Source organism: Hemicordylus capensis, chromosome 8 (assembly GCF_027244095.1).
Source record: "Hemicordylus capensis ecotype Gifberg chromosome 8, rHemCap1.1.pri, whole genome shotgun sequence".
In the NCBI taxonomy this organism is placed as follows: domain Eukaryota; kingdom Metazoa; phylum Chordata; class Lepidosauria; order Squamata; family Cordylidae; genus Hemicordylus; species Hemicordylus capensis.
This window is the reverse complement of record NC_069664.1, coordinates 27,251,069-27,266,753: the sequence shown is the minus strand read 5'-3', so window position 1 is coordinate 27,266,753 and position 15,685 is coordinate 27,251,069. Positions and strand designations below refer to the sequence as shown.

Below are 15,685 nucleotides of genomic sequence, written 5' to 3'. Positions count from 1 at the left end.
CACCGGATACTTTAGTCCATCACCCTGACTACTAATGAGACCAAGAATATAACAGCAGGGTCGGGGCAGGAATAAGGACAGATCAGGTATCCCACATTAACAACCCCCCCCCCACACACACACTCCTCCTCTGCCACCCCACCCCACCAGATAGAGGCGCGAGGGTATTAAGGAACTGATGGGTGGGTCCCGTTTCCCCAAGCCTCGCACCTCTCCTGGCTTCTGAATTCTAAACAAGAATAAAACGGCATGCAGCAATCCTGGCTTCCTTTCCCGACCCCACCCAGACACCCCACTCCCTTGATTTGCAGCATATCGTTGGAAATAGCAACATTAAGGCAGCATGAAGGGAAGCAGACCCACTGTCTCGTGGTGGGGACGGCTTCAAAGCTGGTCGTCTCCTCCCCCCCTCCAAAATAGCCCATCCACCCACCATTTCCAGCTTAGTGGCAGGGCTGCTGCCCCCTCCCCTCAGACAGAGCAGACTATATTTGCAATATGTAGTAATTCCCCAGCTATATGCCCTTGGCTTTTAAGATGAACTCATCAGTCAGACAGTGTTTCTAGGAAGGGATGCTGAGAGAGAGGAGGGGGGGGGAGGGAGATGCAGACATGTTGCTCATCTCTCTCGAAGCATTCCTCCACCGCCCCTGTCCACCCAATCTCTCTCCTCTCCATTGGTCACAAAATCCCTCAATAATGGCAGATAACATTACCAGGCAACCAACAATGAAATAATAAAGATCAAAAGGATGAGCAATAAATAAATAAATAATCAGTGTCTGTTGTTTCCCAGAAGGCTGACAGTTGCCGTGTGCACGTGTGAGGTGCATGCACAACCATTAGGCTACAAAATCCAGGCAGGCAGACCTCAGGAGGGAGACTTTATGTGGATGCATCCACCAATTTGAGCAGCACAGATGATCCCTTATGGATTCGAAAGGCAGCTTCACATGACTGCGGGTGGAGTGGATCTAGCAAACATCTAGGTGGTGGTGTGGGATGGGGCTGGGGGAGACGTCAGGGCAGAAAAAGAGTTATTTTCTTCCTTAGGACACACAACTCTCTGCAGTGATTTTGTGTTACCTATATCTATCCTAGAGGAAAACACACACCCACAAAACTGGATCTGTTATTTCTAAGGTTTCTTCTTCATCATCATCAGACAACCAATTTACATTGTGCTCTACATAGAATCATATCACGCAGGAGTTCTCAAACATTCCCGCAATGAGGTTGGACTACAGCTCCCATCATCCCCTGCCACAATGCCCCTTGACCATTCACCTGAGATGATGTTTGAGAACCCCTGACAGAACCAAAAGAAATAAATCCCTATCTTAGCAGCCTATCATATACCAAGTAGGGGTCCAGGAGATACCAAAGAGGGCAGGGGCAATGGTAAAAACGATCACCACACGGGGCGGGATAGAAGAGGATGAATGTGAGCAAATTCAGTGGCGAGAGGGATGAGGACTAAGGGGTTAAGAGCCAAAGGCGCTGCTGAAAAGGTTGAAGAGGGCGGGTGCCTCCAGAGGCCTTTGAGTCACTGGGGTGTCTCCCTTGGACACAGAAAATGGTGATTACTCAAAAGCATTACAAGCTGCAGCTTGGAATCAAGTAGCCTCCAGACTACATGCAAGACTGCCAAGACAATTAAGGATCTGAAAAGGTAAAAATGTACTACTGAAGAACATATAAATGAAGGAAATGGGGACCCTACACAAAAAAAAACCCAAGAAAAATCTGGGTGGATGTCTACGGTGTGCATGAAATAGGGTGAGTTATACTAGGTCGGTGGCTCCCAGACGTTTTGCTATAAATAGCCACAGTCTATTCAGGAACACACTTTGCTGGTCTCAACTCACTCTGGAAATCATCTGTTAAGCCAGCAGTCTCATGAGAATAACCTGCTGCTGGACTGCATCATTTCAGACTGCAGGTGAGGGGTCAAAGGTTTGAATGCTACATCCTATTAGGATAAATGTCTGCATGTTTGAGGATGCAGAGAGAAGTCTAGGCACTTTCATAACTAGTCTGCCTGACAGACTAGCTATGAAAGTGCAGGGAGATGTCTGGCTTTGTTTTTAAATGTGGGGGGAAACTATTCAAACATTGAATGCCTACACCTGCAATCTGAAGTCTATCAAGAAATGCATTATGTTAGCCTTTTTTGCTGCATCAGCTCCAGTTGTACTGTATACAACTTACAAAATTACCCACATTTTATAATACATATTGATATTCTGCCTTACTGTTTTATGTTTAAACTAGCTGGGCCAGGCGCACAGCATCTACACCTCTAGTTCGTCGCTGCCAATTTATCCCCCCCCCACTTTTTATCCTGCCTGCCCCCCACCCATCTTCTTCCCCGCCCACCCCCCGCCTTCTTTCCCTGCCTGCTGGCCATCTTCCTTCGAGCCCACTCACCCACCCCTGCCGCCGCCGCCGCCACCACCACCACCGTTTTCTTTGTCTGGCTGGCGCCATTCGCCACAGTTATCTTTGCCTGCCGGCCAGCCAGCCAACCGCTACCGCCATTTTCTCCCCCATTCCTGTTGCTATCCAGGCAGCTGCTCATGAACTCTTTTGAGAGCTGCATCACATGGGATTAGCAACTAGTACACCTAAGAGAAATATAAATAAATGCTCAATGGAGCTCTCAGTGTCTTACCCATGAATCAGACTAGGTGACCATTCTGGATTAAAACTAGTTGTTCTGGTAAGAACTAATCTGCCTACTTTCCTTTATCTAGAATCTTAATTGATCATTACCATCCTCACAAGTTAGCCCACTTGTGCCTCAAATATTCATGTGTCCACCATCTTGAATTGGGGTGGACGACATCATCACAAATTAGGCTCTTGAGGTGTCCCTATGTGACTCCAGAACTGCACCCAATTTAGTTCATATTGGTCCAGACATTGCAAAGTTGATAGTGGGGGACACACACACGGACACACACAGAGAATGCCAGGTGATCTCATAAACTTACTTTCCTTAAGGAAAGTAAGCTAAAAGGGGGGATTGTCTCTCACACACATCATACACTTAGCATTATTGATTTGAGTTGCTACTCATGCTTGTACAGTACAACACCTTTAAAGGCCAAACTGAACATGGTGTGGAAGTTCTGTTATTAGAACTCCTGGCATTTTTTTCTCTTCATTTCCCCCCAGAATGCAGCCATGATGGGGGATGATTTGGATCAAGGCTGCTTGTGGGAGGAAGGTTTACCCTTTGCCTCCCATGCTAATTCCTCAGCTTAAATGGTCCCCCAGCACAGATGGACTGGGCGTTAGTCACAGAATTCTCACATCATGTCTTGTTTGGCCATTGGGCACTTACAGTAATCACTATGACTTTATGCAGCTGAAGCTATCCTAGCAATTCCTAGGATCCAACACAGTACTGCAGAATTCAGAATTGATGCTGGATTTGAAAACATGGTTACTAAATGAATCTATGCAATATTCCAAACTACATTCTGCTGAAGTGGTCGTGTGGTTGTGAACAGAGTTGCTTGTTGGGTGATGGCAAGCTTTTCCGATGCCAGGGCCTCTGCCAATTAAAGGGGCTGCTAACAGCATATGTGTGACATGGGGACTGGCCACGTTGGAGGCAGAATGAAGCCCTCTCCCACCTGGCCAGAACTGTGCATACTGAGAGGCCCTGTAGAGTGCGAGGTCCTCAAGGTGCTCTAGAAAACCCTTCAGGCAGAATGGAGGCACGTATGCCACCTTTGACCCAGTCTGGGCCATCTGAAATGGCACCCTGTCTCCACCCACAGCAGAGAGTCTCCCCAGCCCAAGTTGTTGGAGGGCTCCTCCCCAGCCCTGGGGTCAGTTCCAGCTGGGCACATTCTGAAATCACCACACAAGCAATTCCCACATGCATCCCCTCAAGTTACCTTCACAAGGCACCAATTTGATCCTGTGAACTAGCACCAAGTCTCACTTCACAAGGAAAGAATGGTACTCCAAACATGAGGACTCAGTGCCATAAAATCCAACTAACAGCCACCCAAAGGTATGACGTGGGAGAGCCACGCTGACAACCAGTGGAGAAGCATGAAAGGTATAAAACAATTCAACAGCAAGGACTGCTTTGATGGGTTGGCATCTTCACCATCCACCCATGTCTACCTGAAGCTTATGCTGCCCCCTCCCTCCGGAGACCAGAGCCTGGCACCTGGATTATCATTACTGGCGGAGAAGCACCTGACGGGGCTGCCTCCTCCATCACACACCAGCATACCCCAATTATATTGCACAAATATTAATTATATTTGGGTTGTCACTGTAAGCTACTCTGGGCACCAATCTTGGCTAAATAGTAAGGTATACAGATACAAAATGAATCATATGCATGTTCCACATAGAGCTTTATAGATTATGAAGCATTTTTTCCTGCAATTTTTTTGGGAGGCCTGAGCAATACTGATGAATTTCAGTTCAGATGAACTGTCTGAACAATGGCCCATTGCATGTTACGAGCAGGGGCATAGCTAGGGGAGAGGGGCCCGTGTTCATCCCTCTCTCTGGTGGCTCCCCAGAGTGAGGGAGATAATGAAGAAAATAGGGAGGGGTGGAGCTAGAGGGCCCTTAGGAGCTGGGGGCCCATGTTCTTTGAACCCTTTCGCTCAATTATAGCTACGCCCCTGGTTATGAGTGAGAGCCTGCTGCTCTGTTCCCCCTGCTCGGTGCTGTCTCCAGCCCTGCATAATCAAGTTGGGCTGGAGCATCTCAACCAACCCCCAGTCATGCAGTTTCAACCACGGTTTTAATCATCTGATTAAACATGTCTAGTGCTAGTGATTAACATATCTAGTGATTAAACATGTCTAGTACAATCAGGCCCCATTGTGGGGTGGCCAAAATGGTGGGGGGGGGCATTTAGCATTTTCAGGAGATGATGGGCACATAAAATCCTTCAAATTTTATGGAAGACGGGCTACCACTGGTTAGTGGTGGCAACAGGCATCCTCTTTCCTCTTTAAAAATACAATTTTATGGTGCTTTGGTGTGTCTTTATTTGGGAGTGTCCCCACCCCCAGTTTATGCTGCCCCTTTGCAGGTGGTGACAGAAACAGCACTGGAAGCATTGTGTGAAGGTTTCCTCACACTACTCTATTTCCCTTTCCCAGAATTCGCCTTGGAATTATGCTACATCATGATGTAGCCTCATTCTGGGATCTTTCTGGAAACAAAAATTGTCGCCAGGTAAAGTTGGCCTAGCATGTCCACCACCGCCTTTGCTGCCATGTCCTATCTTGCTCAGAATAAACTTAAAGAAGAAAAAGCAGGCAGGGAGGAGGGAACAACAGCTGTTATTACTGACATAGTTGCCTCCCTTGGAACCTTATTTCTTGCCCAGTCCTGAAATTTCTCTTGTGTCATTTCTCTTCTCTTTAACCCTCAAGTTCTGTCAAACATGCTTTTAGGAGAATGTTTGATCAACTCGAATATATTTGGAGGAAGGAGCTCTATTTGCAAAGGGAGAGAGAAGAGAGTTGGGGATTCTATGGGATGCTCTCTAGCCATGTTAGTAATACTGCAACACCCTTCCTGTGTCTCTTGCACACACACTCAACAGAAATGAAAAATGGATATGCCATTGACATCTTTTTCCTGAGTTTTGAAAAAAAAAAAACCCACCACCCCACCATTCCTTTATACAACTCAGCAAAGTCTTTGGAGGATACTTATTTCAAGCAGTTAACACCTGACCCCAATTTCTGTGGGTAATTAGTGAACTAGATAACCACACAAAGTGGGTAATTATTTAGTACCCAAGGGTACCGTACAAGTGGGTAGTGGCTGGCAATGTTAACAAAAGCACATCTCTAATTATTGTATATTTGCGCTGGCCATGTTTTAAAAATACAGTCGCTCTTCCCTAATGATTCATGATAAATCAGTCAACTCTTCCACTTCCCATAGCACACACGCATGATCTAATCAAAGGCAGGCTGGATGGCAAAAGGGAATTAAGTACACTTACCTTTTTGAGTCTCTCGAGCTTGAAATGTGCCTTGCTGCTGGTTGCAGGTGCCCAGTATTTCCTTGTTGTGCAAATGGGCAAGAGAGGGATCTTTGGGCACTCTCCGCAGAAGGATTGTACACATCCCATTGAAACCCACTGGACAGAAGTGCACCATTAACCACCTCAGGCCAGGACCCCACTTTGAGGAGGGGCCCTCGCTCAGTGGTAGAGCACCTGCTTTGCATGCAGAAGGTCCCAGGTTGAATCCCCAGTAGCAACTCCTGGGATTGGGTGATCAGGAGAGCTACTACCAGTCAGAGTAGACACAATGCTGAACTAGGTGGATCAATGGTCTAACTCAATAAAAGGCAGCTTCAAACACATTCATATGATTCAAGGCATTTCTGTTCCCTTTGTGGGATTCTCAAGGGATCCCCTGAAACTATGGGAAGTTAAGCAGCTGAGAAATTGCTGTCCATTCATGGCATGCAACAAAGGCCTTCTAAAGCAGACCACCTCATTCTGCCTTATGGTGGAGCCAGCCCCTGCTCATTGAAGAGAGTCTTAAGCATGTCTTTGTTTCCAGGAGCTGTGCTTGCTATTCTAAGGGCAGAGGGAGGCTGGAAGAGCAGCCACTTCCTGAGGGCAAGTTAAGTGAGACCAAGGAAGAAGGGAACAAGAAAGTTATCAGTTGTGTGCTCTGCGAAATGCCACCTCCCACCCCGCAGAGCTTTAGACAGCATGAGAGGCAGCATCCTCAAGCAGGAAAGACCACATGCTCTCAACACATGGTTGCAGATTGTCAGTTTGCATTATATAATGACCATGTATATGTGGCATACATTGGCAATCAGCAGTCAACAAACAATACTTTAATGGGCCATCTCACAGCTTCTGTGATGGCAACCCTGCATCTGTGACCAAATATACACTGGAGAGAGAGCAGCCGCCAATCCCGGCTTGCTGGAGAGCACACTTGCATGGTGCACACTTCCAAACACAGCTGTCTCATTTACACATTCCACCGTGTACACTTCCAAAGATTACAAAAAAACAACAACCCATAATGTGCAAATAAGCCCATGAAACTGGGAAACACAACCAAGGCTTTGAAAGAGCTGGTCTTGTGGTAGCAAGCATGAATTGTCCCCTTTGCTAAGCAGGGTCCACCCTGGTTTGTATTTGAATGGGAGATGTATGAGCACTGTAAGATATTTCCCCTTAGGGGATAGGGCCGCTCTGGGAAGTGCATCTGAATGTTTGCATGCAGAAGATTCCAAGTTTCCTCTCTGGCATCTCCAAGATAGGGTTGAGAGAGACTTCTGCCTACATCCTTGGAGAAACCGCTGGCAGTCTGAGTGTGTACACAATACTGAGCTAGATGATCTGACTTGGTGTAAGGTAGCTTCCTATGTTCCTTCAAAGTAAATAGCGTTTTCATAAGTGCAAAAAAGGGGGTGTTGAGAAATAATAGTTACAAAATCACCCTGCCATGTTATACCATCTGGGTCAATGAGGTGGTGCTGATCTTGTGCCTGATCTTCACATTTCATATGATGAAGTTCAGTTTGAGACGAATGACACTCAACTTGGGTTCCAGTGGGGATCCCTGGAATCCAAGAGGGAGGGCAAGAGCATGTTCACAACTGCTCCATAGCCTGATAGACTGGTGTTCATCAGTGACCTTCTGCTTAACACAGGCTTCTTGCTGGCCATCCAGCTCTTCAGTAGCTCATTGCCTTGTGAGGGACAAGGATGTCCGAGTGTGACTTCACAGAGAGGACACCCTCACAATGACAAGCAACATTTGAAGCAGACATTGAATGGAAGCAGATCTACTGGATGAAGCAATCCAAGACATTAAGGATGCCTGAGATGGCAGTGAACATACTTGCCAGAAACTGGTTGTGCTGAGATCTTGATGCTTCTAGGTCTTACGATTGCTTATAATTTGTAATAAATTATAATATAATAATTTATAATAAATTCAGGACCATATTTGTGCAATTGAGTCAAATGATCTTGCCAAAGATCGCTGGAAGACCACAGAGTTGCAGGAATTCTAATCTGAACTGTACATTGAGGAAATCTTTTCTCTGAAAAACAAACATACTCCAAGCTGTGTCCTCCTTGCTCAAAATGCCATAATCAGGGACCAACTTGATAATTACATGAAGAAAAGAAAGGAGACCAAATAGCAGCATTTTGTACTTACACAGATGCTGCTGTGCAAGCAGGGATTCTCTCGACGGAATCAGAAGCTCAGAGGATATCTTGATGGAAATATGCAAGTTAAATGCCCTTCAGGTGAATGGAGATCAAGCTCTCGCCTTCCCAAAATTGAAACAGATTTTCCATCCAGAACTTTTGATGCTGAACATATTTGTTAAGACATTCAGATTGAAGATTGCCTAAGAATGCCTGTTCTGCTTGGGTACCAGGAACAGAAAGGAGTTAACTGATGGTGCCTGCTTAGCAAAGAAGTAATTCTAGCAATGGTATGAAGAAAAAAGTGTTGGCAGAATAGAATTAGTCCTGCACAGACATCACATTTACCTTACTGTGGTTGACAAGAGGCTACGGTGTCAATGTGATAGTCTAAAACATGCCAAGTTACACCATGGCCTCTAGACACCAGCCCGCCAAGCTGAATATCTGAGGTATGACAGCTGGGCTTGTGGCTCTTTATCATTTTTCTAGATCAGTGGTTATTTGTTCGGCTTGCTTGCCGAGGACCAATTTGGATCTAGGAGGTGATTCATAGGGCAGGAAGCATAATATTTGCTTTAATTCGTTAATTTCAACCCCGCCTCCTAGTTTGTGCATGAGTTTACAAATGCTCAAATACAAGATCAAATATATAAAATCAAATCAACATCAATAAGACAATTTGAAAACATTGGACAAACAAAACCAAAACAGCCAGCAATAAAATACAGTAAAATAGATACAGTTGTGACTGCACACAAAATAAATTGCAAAGGCTTTCACAAATAAGCCTTTGCAATTTATTTTGTTTTCAAATAAAACAAAATGAAAATAAAACGTTTTCATCAGCTTCCTGAAAACAGTCAACATACTCACCATTAGGAATTTGTGGACAACCTCCCACTTGGAGAAATTGCATAATTGTATTAAAGGTTTTTGTTGTTGCCTTCAGATTAGCCTCAACATTTCACTTTAGGTGAAATTCAGTGGCAACTCTACTTTCCATTTTTCCATGGTCTGGGATACAATGTTTCTGTTAATATGACTAGGAATGGCATGGGTATTTTCTGCCACAGCCTCACTCACATTGTTGGCTCGTCTTCAGATCATTATCTATTATAATAACCATTTCCCAGCAATTCTATTGTCGAGCCAGCTATTTCTACCAGCCCTCTTTATACTATGAACTCCTTGGAGGAAAAGAGAAGTACCCATGTGGCAAACAAATGATAACTCATACTAGGTCATCGTTTTGTGTGAGAGTGCAGTAACCACAACCAATGGGCAACCATCTCATTGTATGTGAGTTAACATCATCTTGATAAGATCAAATGTAGCCAAAAATAGAGTGTTACTAACTGTAAACCATTGATGTAAATAGAGTTCCAACGGAAGCATTAGTATATACTGTAAAGGGTTTCATGGTGGCACTCCCAAACGTGATTAGGGATTGTGGGGCAGCTCCTACATGACATATTGTAACGATCAAAAGGTGGGGGGAATACAAGATCCCTCCTCTAGCTGTGAAGAGTCCCAGGTAGGCGGCCACCATCCACTTTTTAATATGAGCAGATTCGCCCTTCCAAGGGCATATTCTGGGAGAGTAAAGTGGAAAACGCTTCCCCACAAGAAAGGCTTGAGCAGTTGTGGGCCTTCAGAAGCGTGTGAGTAGGGCAGGACCCAATAAGGAGTGATACCCTATAACAAGGATGTATTAATAGCTAGATGATCAGGAAAACTACAGCGGCATCAACAATCGCTGCTTCCATTCAAGAAAACTCTCCCAGAGGAACTACAAAAACCATGCAGTCAGATCCAAACACTTAAACAAGAATAAATTCCCTGACACGTCCAGCTAAACTGGTCCCTGTCCTTCCTACTTGCTTCCAGGTAAGGAATTTCCAGTAATTCCCAACCCTGTTAGTCTCCCCTTTCTTTACAGTAGTTGCTGATTAAACCTCACTCTGAGGCCTCCAGGTAAGAACTGAACTCTAACACACTCCTCCCCTATTTCTCTATAGGCTGTTGTCCAGTAAATTCTGCCCCTCACTCTGGATTGGGCCACACTGAGCCCCCGTTAGTCTCCCCACTCTCATTGCTTTGGAAGATTTGTGGGAGGCCTCTGCACCACCGATATCATTTGTACCAGTTACGGTCTGCTGCATATTTTACTGCCTTGCACTGGAATGCCACCAGGACTGATAACGTTGGCTGCCGCCAGTCCCTTTTCTCCTTCCACCACATCAGACTCCACAGTCTCTCCAACCCCTACACTGCAAAAGCACTTCCTGGGGTTACTTTTCTTTAAAGTGGTCTGGTGGGCAAACACATCTTCCTTGGTGTCATTCCTGTTGATGAAGCCATAGCCGTTCCTTACATTAAACCATTTCACTGTCCCCACAACCTTTGTTGCTTTCTTTTCATGAGATTAGGAAGAAGCATCTGGACGTTGACTGCAGGTGGTTTGCACCTCGCGCTCTAATCCCTCTTGTGTAGGATCCTTCTCACCTGAAGAGTGTCCCACCCATGCAAGGCCAAGTCATTACCAATCAACATAGCAATAGGGTGATGATCCCAAACGGCAAACTCCCATACTCCCTTCTAGTCCGGATAGCTAGCGTCACTAAGGGCATCTCCTTCGGTACATGGGTTCCTTCCATGTATATTATAGGTGCATTGGCCAAGGGGTGGTCCTTTAAAAAGGCCTTGTGCACCACAGAGACATCAGCACCAGGGTTGCTTTGGGCTGCAACTGATGGGTCATTGACAATTACTGGAACTCCCCTCCCCCTCCCCAGGGGAATAATGCCCCCATTAAACTCTAGTGGGGTGGGTCTAGTCTTCTCTGTCCCCTCTTCTGAAAGGAGACATATGTGGTTGATAAAGGTCATTGCTCAGGGATAGACCTTTTTAAGGTGCCCCCCCCACATCCGAAACATCAGGGGGAAGGTGTGTCTGCAGGGCAGCCTCCAAGTGGGGGAAGCTCCTCCCGCTTGGGTGTGGTAGGATGTGCAGAGGTCCCTGCCCCTTTGGTTCTACCGACATACATACAATGGGTACTGGAGAGTTTCTTGAGAGGATGTTCTTATGTCTTTGGAGCTCAACTGAACAGTTGTTCGTGGAATAAATCTGGGAATTGTACATGGAACTGTTCAACTTCAGTGAGGTTCACCAAGCCCTCTAGGGTCTTCAGCTCAGCTCTCTCCATCCACACTTCACTTGCATGATGTAGCTGATAAACGAAGATCTGGTATGTCTCATTGGGCTTTTTCTGGAGGTTACAGAACTTCCTGCAGGCATTCTCGGGCTAAGTCCCAATCTGGACTTCATTCTTTGCTGCAACAGCCGATAGTCCTCCATCTCCTCTATTTTCATCTCAGCAGACAAAGCCAGCAATACTCCACTGAGGTATAGTCTCAGTTAGTACATGTACATTGTGTCTCAGGTATTTTGTAACAGATGCATGTTCTTTCAAAAAATTTCTAGGTATATATTAGCCTCCTCTTTTTTCCTATATTCAGGAAACGTGTTTTTCCGCTGGTGCTGCTGGGGTATTTGGTTGGGGAATTATCTCTGCATTAATCCATGCCATCTCAGCCTCGTAGGCTAACTCAGCTCTCCTCTGCTCCACTGCTGGTCTTTCCCTTTCTATTTTTAGTTTTTCTTGTTCCATTTCTATTCTTATGTTTCAGTTGGTGCTTCTAAATTTCCAATTTTTGAGGGGTTGGCTCTGAACCTTCATCTAGCCTTGATCCAGTCACTGTGTGACTGAAGCTGGGCTTCCTCCCCATTTCTTCCTGAAGCTAGTGTTTTGGTTTCAGTGTCCCCCACTGCAGGGTTGGTGCTCTTTACATGCGGACTCTTATTCCTAGCACTACCCTGACTGTCCATCATTTCCCAAGAGCTAGAAATAAAACAAACTGTGTGCTTGCTTTGATCTGTTTGCAAAATCTTACTCCTTCTTCCCTTCCTTACAGTTAAGAGAAAAGGCCAGGAGAGAAGGGGGGAGACTATCTTGCTGCTCTCTCATTCACTCAGGATTGCCCCAGTGTTCTTCTTGTTTCCTTCCAACAAAAACCCCACCATACTGGCACCATGTAATGATCAAAATGGGGGGGGGGGATACAAGATCCCTTCTCTAGCTGTGAGGAGTCCCATGTAGGCTGCCACTATCCACTCTTTAATATGAGCAGATTCAGCCTTCCAAGGGAATATTCTGAAGTAAAGTGGAAAACCCCTCCTACGTGGAAGGTTTGAGCAGTTTTGGGCCTCCAAGAGCATGTGACTAGGGCAGGACCCAATAAGGAGCAACAGTCATTAACAAAGATTTATTAATAACTGGATGATCAGAAAAACTATAGAGGCATCAACAATCGCTGCTTCCATTCAAATAAAACCCTTCCTCAGGAACTACAAGAACCATGCAGTCAGATTCAAGCACTTAAAAAAAATAATAAATTCCCTGACGCGTCTAGCAAAACTGGTCTCTGACCTTCCTATTTACTTCCAGGTAAGGAACTTCCAGTAATTCCCAACCCAGGGCTGTTAGTCTCCCCTTTCTTTACAGTAGTTGCTGATACGATCTCACTCCAAGGTCTCCAAGGATGATCTGGAGACACTCCTCCCCTGCTTCTCTATAGGCTGTTGTCTAGTATGCCCTGCTCCTCACTCTGGATATGGCCAAAGGGATTTGATTCTCCCTGGGGTTTTTTCCTTATTTGGAGAGGCCCACCCTCCAAGCAGTTACTCTTGCCTTCCTCAAGCCTGACTATCACTACACTCATGCATCAGGAGCAAACTGCACTTCAGACTAAAGAAGAACTCAGTTAACTCTGTGCACCCAAGAATGCACCCAACCACAACTTGACTTCCGTAGTGTCTTTGTCCAACACCTGTTATTATGCCTAACAAGGGCATTAGAAGTTTCTGTGCTTTGTTCATTAGCTTCATGAGAATTGAAAAGGAATTTCCTGAAACCTATGGATTGCTGAAGGTTCCAAAAAGCCAATACTTGGATCTAGTGTAATCCCTAATTCATCCTACTAGCAATTTTTCAGGAGATCAGTGGAAATTTGGATTAAGAGGTATGGAAATGAATGCATAATCTTGCTTGGGAAAGAGCAGGGTGCTTGCCTGAGAGCCTAAAACCTAGATTTGGCTTTGGTTATTGTTGTTATTAAACAGTTATTGTTTTTTGCTTCCCCGGGTACATGCAGCTAAGTTTGTTTGAGTTATCAGGAGCTACTACTCAACAAACACCTCTTGATAAACTTTCAACACACTATGGTGTAGATTGCATAGATCAATCTGTAGAGGTTGAGCCATCTGTGGAGGTTGGGAAGCAGGGAGTTGGACTCCCTGACTATTCCACCTGGCTGCAGCAGAAGGAGAGGTAAGCCCCCAGTGAGGACCCTTCCATTAGCCTGGCTCAGACCAATTGGCATTTCATTCCTTCCCTCTCAGAACTTCCTCCATCAACAGCCATCATTTCCAACTGGTCATTATGCATTTACTCAATTTCCTGTTCCCTCCCCATTCATTTGTCCATTTCTTATCATGCTTATTAGGTAGTAGGTCATTCTCTTTAACTGCCTTGATTACTTTGTTAGAAAGGCAATATTATAAGTGTTAGAAAATAGCATTTAGTTCTTAGCTCTGTTGTACAAAACACAAATTAGAGGTGTGTCGCAAAGGGGCAACACCAAGCACAGTAGAAAGAACAATTCTGCAACCAGCAAGGGAATGCATTTGGCCCACTACGCATTTCCCTAGAAGCCTCCTGCTCTTCCCCACACCCGACAATGCTACAAATAGCAACCGGAGAGGAATGCTACAGCCTATCTCCTGATGCTCGTCTAGGTTTCTGAATCATACCCACCCAGAGATAACACCCAGAGATTATACGACACAATTTCAAATTGGAAAATGTAACAACACTGCCTTTTTACAGGAGCAGAAGAAGAATTTAGTTCCTGCAACTTGACAAGCCAAGGATTGAAACATAGATGAATAAGAGAAACAAATACTTGTTTATTTGGGACACCCTGGGTTTGGACTGGGTGTAATATAATCCTTTGCAACCAAGTCCTTTTTCTTTTCTTTCTTTGTGTGTGTGCATGGATAACAGGCAGAGATTTCATTACAGATAGCAGCACAGTCGCCTTTTGATTTCAGTGCTTTCATACTTTCTACCTGCTTATCAACTGCATATTAATTAAACATCTACCAGGTCTTATAACTGTATTGGAAACTAGAATATCTGGAAAAAATAATACAGAACCTGTCCAGCCCCACAGCATTGCCCTCTCCAAGTAAAGTTTTATCTCACCAGTTTTCAGCTTTGAAAATTAGTCCTGTTCCAAGGCCAACTTTAAGCGTAAGTGTACGTGGGCCCTTGTACAGGATACTACCAGGGTTACAGATCAGAGGCGTCCCCATAAGAGCCTGGTGATGTCACAAGATGGGGCCAAGTACTGACTAACCCCCTCTCCCAATGGCCAAACCTATCTCTTCCTGTCCTTACAGGCCAACTGGGAGAAGCAGAATGGCACACCAGAAGTGCACACTCAGGTTTGAATGGAGATGAGGAGGGAAGACATGGAAGAAATGGAGGCTGACTAGACCATGGTGGGAGTGAACTACCTGCTCTCCATACTACAGCTCAATCCACAGGGGGGCCCAATCTGGCTGTTATTTATTGAACAAAAAGCAAGCATGGTAGCTCAAATCTGTGCTTACACTAATGTCTACTTTGACCCTTCCTGGAAAGGTCTCCAGTCAGCATTTAACAAAAGAGAAATGGATTCTTCTAGAGAATTCTAAGTGTATTCTAAATTAAAAGCAAAAAAAGGCCAAGGCAAATCTATGATCTTTGTTCCTTCATGTGGCAGGATTCCTTAAGTCCGTCTATATACTTTGTATGTACAAATACGCTTGGAAGTGGAGTTACATAAGCCCACTGAGTCTCCATAGTTGGCTGGGTACCCAGGAACTCTGCCAAGACCATTTGGCAATCATCTCTTGACAGTTCCAGGAAAATATGGAATATTCAGAGAATATTGGGGGGGGGGCTCACAGTGATTCTTGTCACAACAATTGTTCCACATTTCCTTAAAATTGAGTTCTTGAAAGTTTATTTAAAAATATGCGATTGTAAAGAACCCAATTTAAAAAAAAATATGGGCAGGGGGAGAATCTCTTAGGTCCAATCTATTTTAAGAAATAATAGTGGACCAGGAAAAAGGGAATGTATGTCAAAAGCATCCTTCATTACCAGTCTTTACATATCTTAGAATCCAAAGAACCACATGGCCAGCCTCACATGCTTCAGGGGGCCTTCAAGTTGTGTTTCTTGAAGAGCAGACTCTCTTCCACCTGTCACAGATGGCAAATAAAGTTGGCCAGGGCTTTTAAAACAGACTAGGGGGTGGGGTGGGTACTTTGAAAGCAACTTGTGATATGCATGAGTGGAGTCTGCTGTTCAAAGCAAAA

At 45.0% G+C, this 15,685-nt stretch overlaps 1 long non-coding RNA gene across 5 annotated transcripts in view; it reads right to left on the bottom strand.

Moving 5' to 3' along the window:
- Positions 1 to 15,685, bottom strand: part of LOC128333715 (uncharacterized) — a 112,005-nt gene that overhangs the window by 81,728 nt on the left and 14,592 nt on the right. The window lies entirely within an intron of this gene.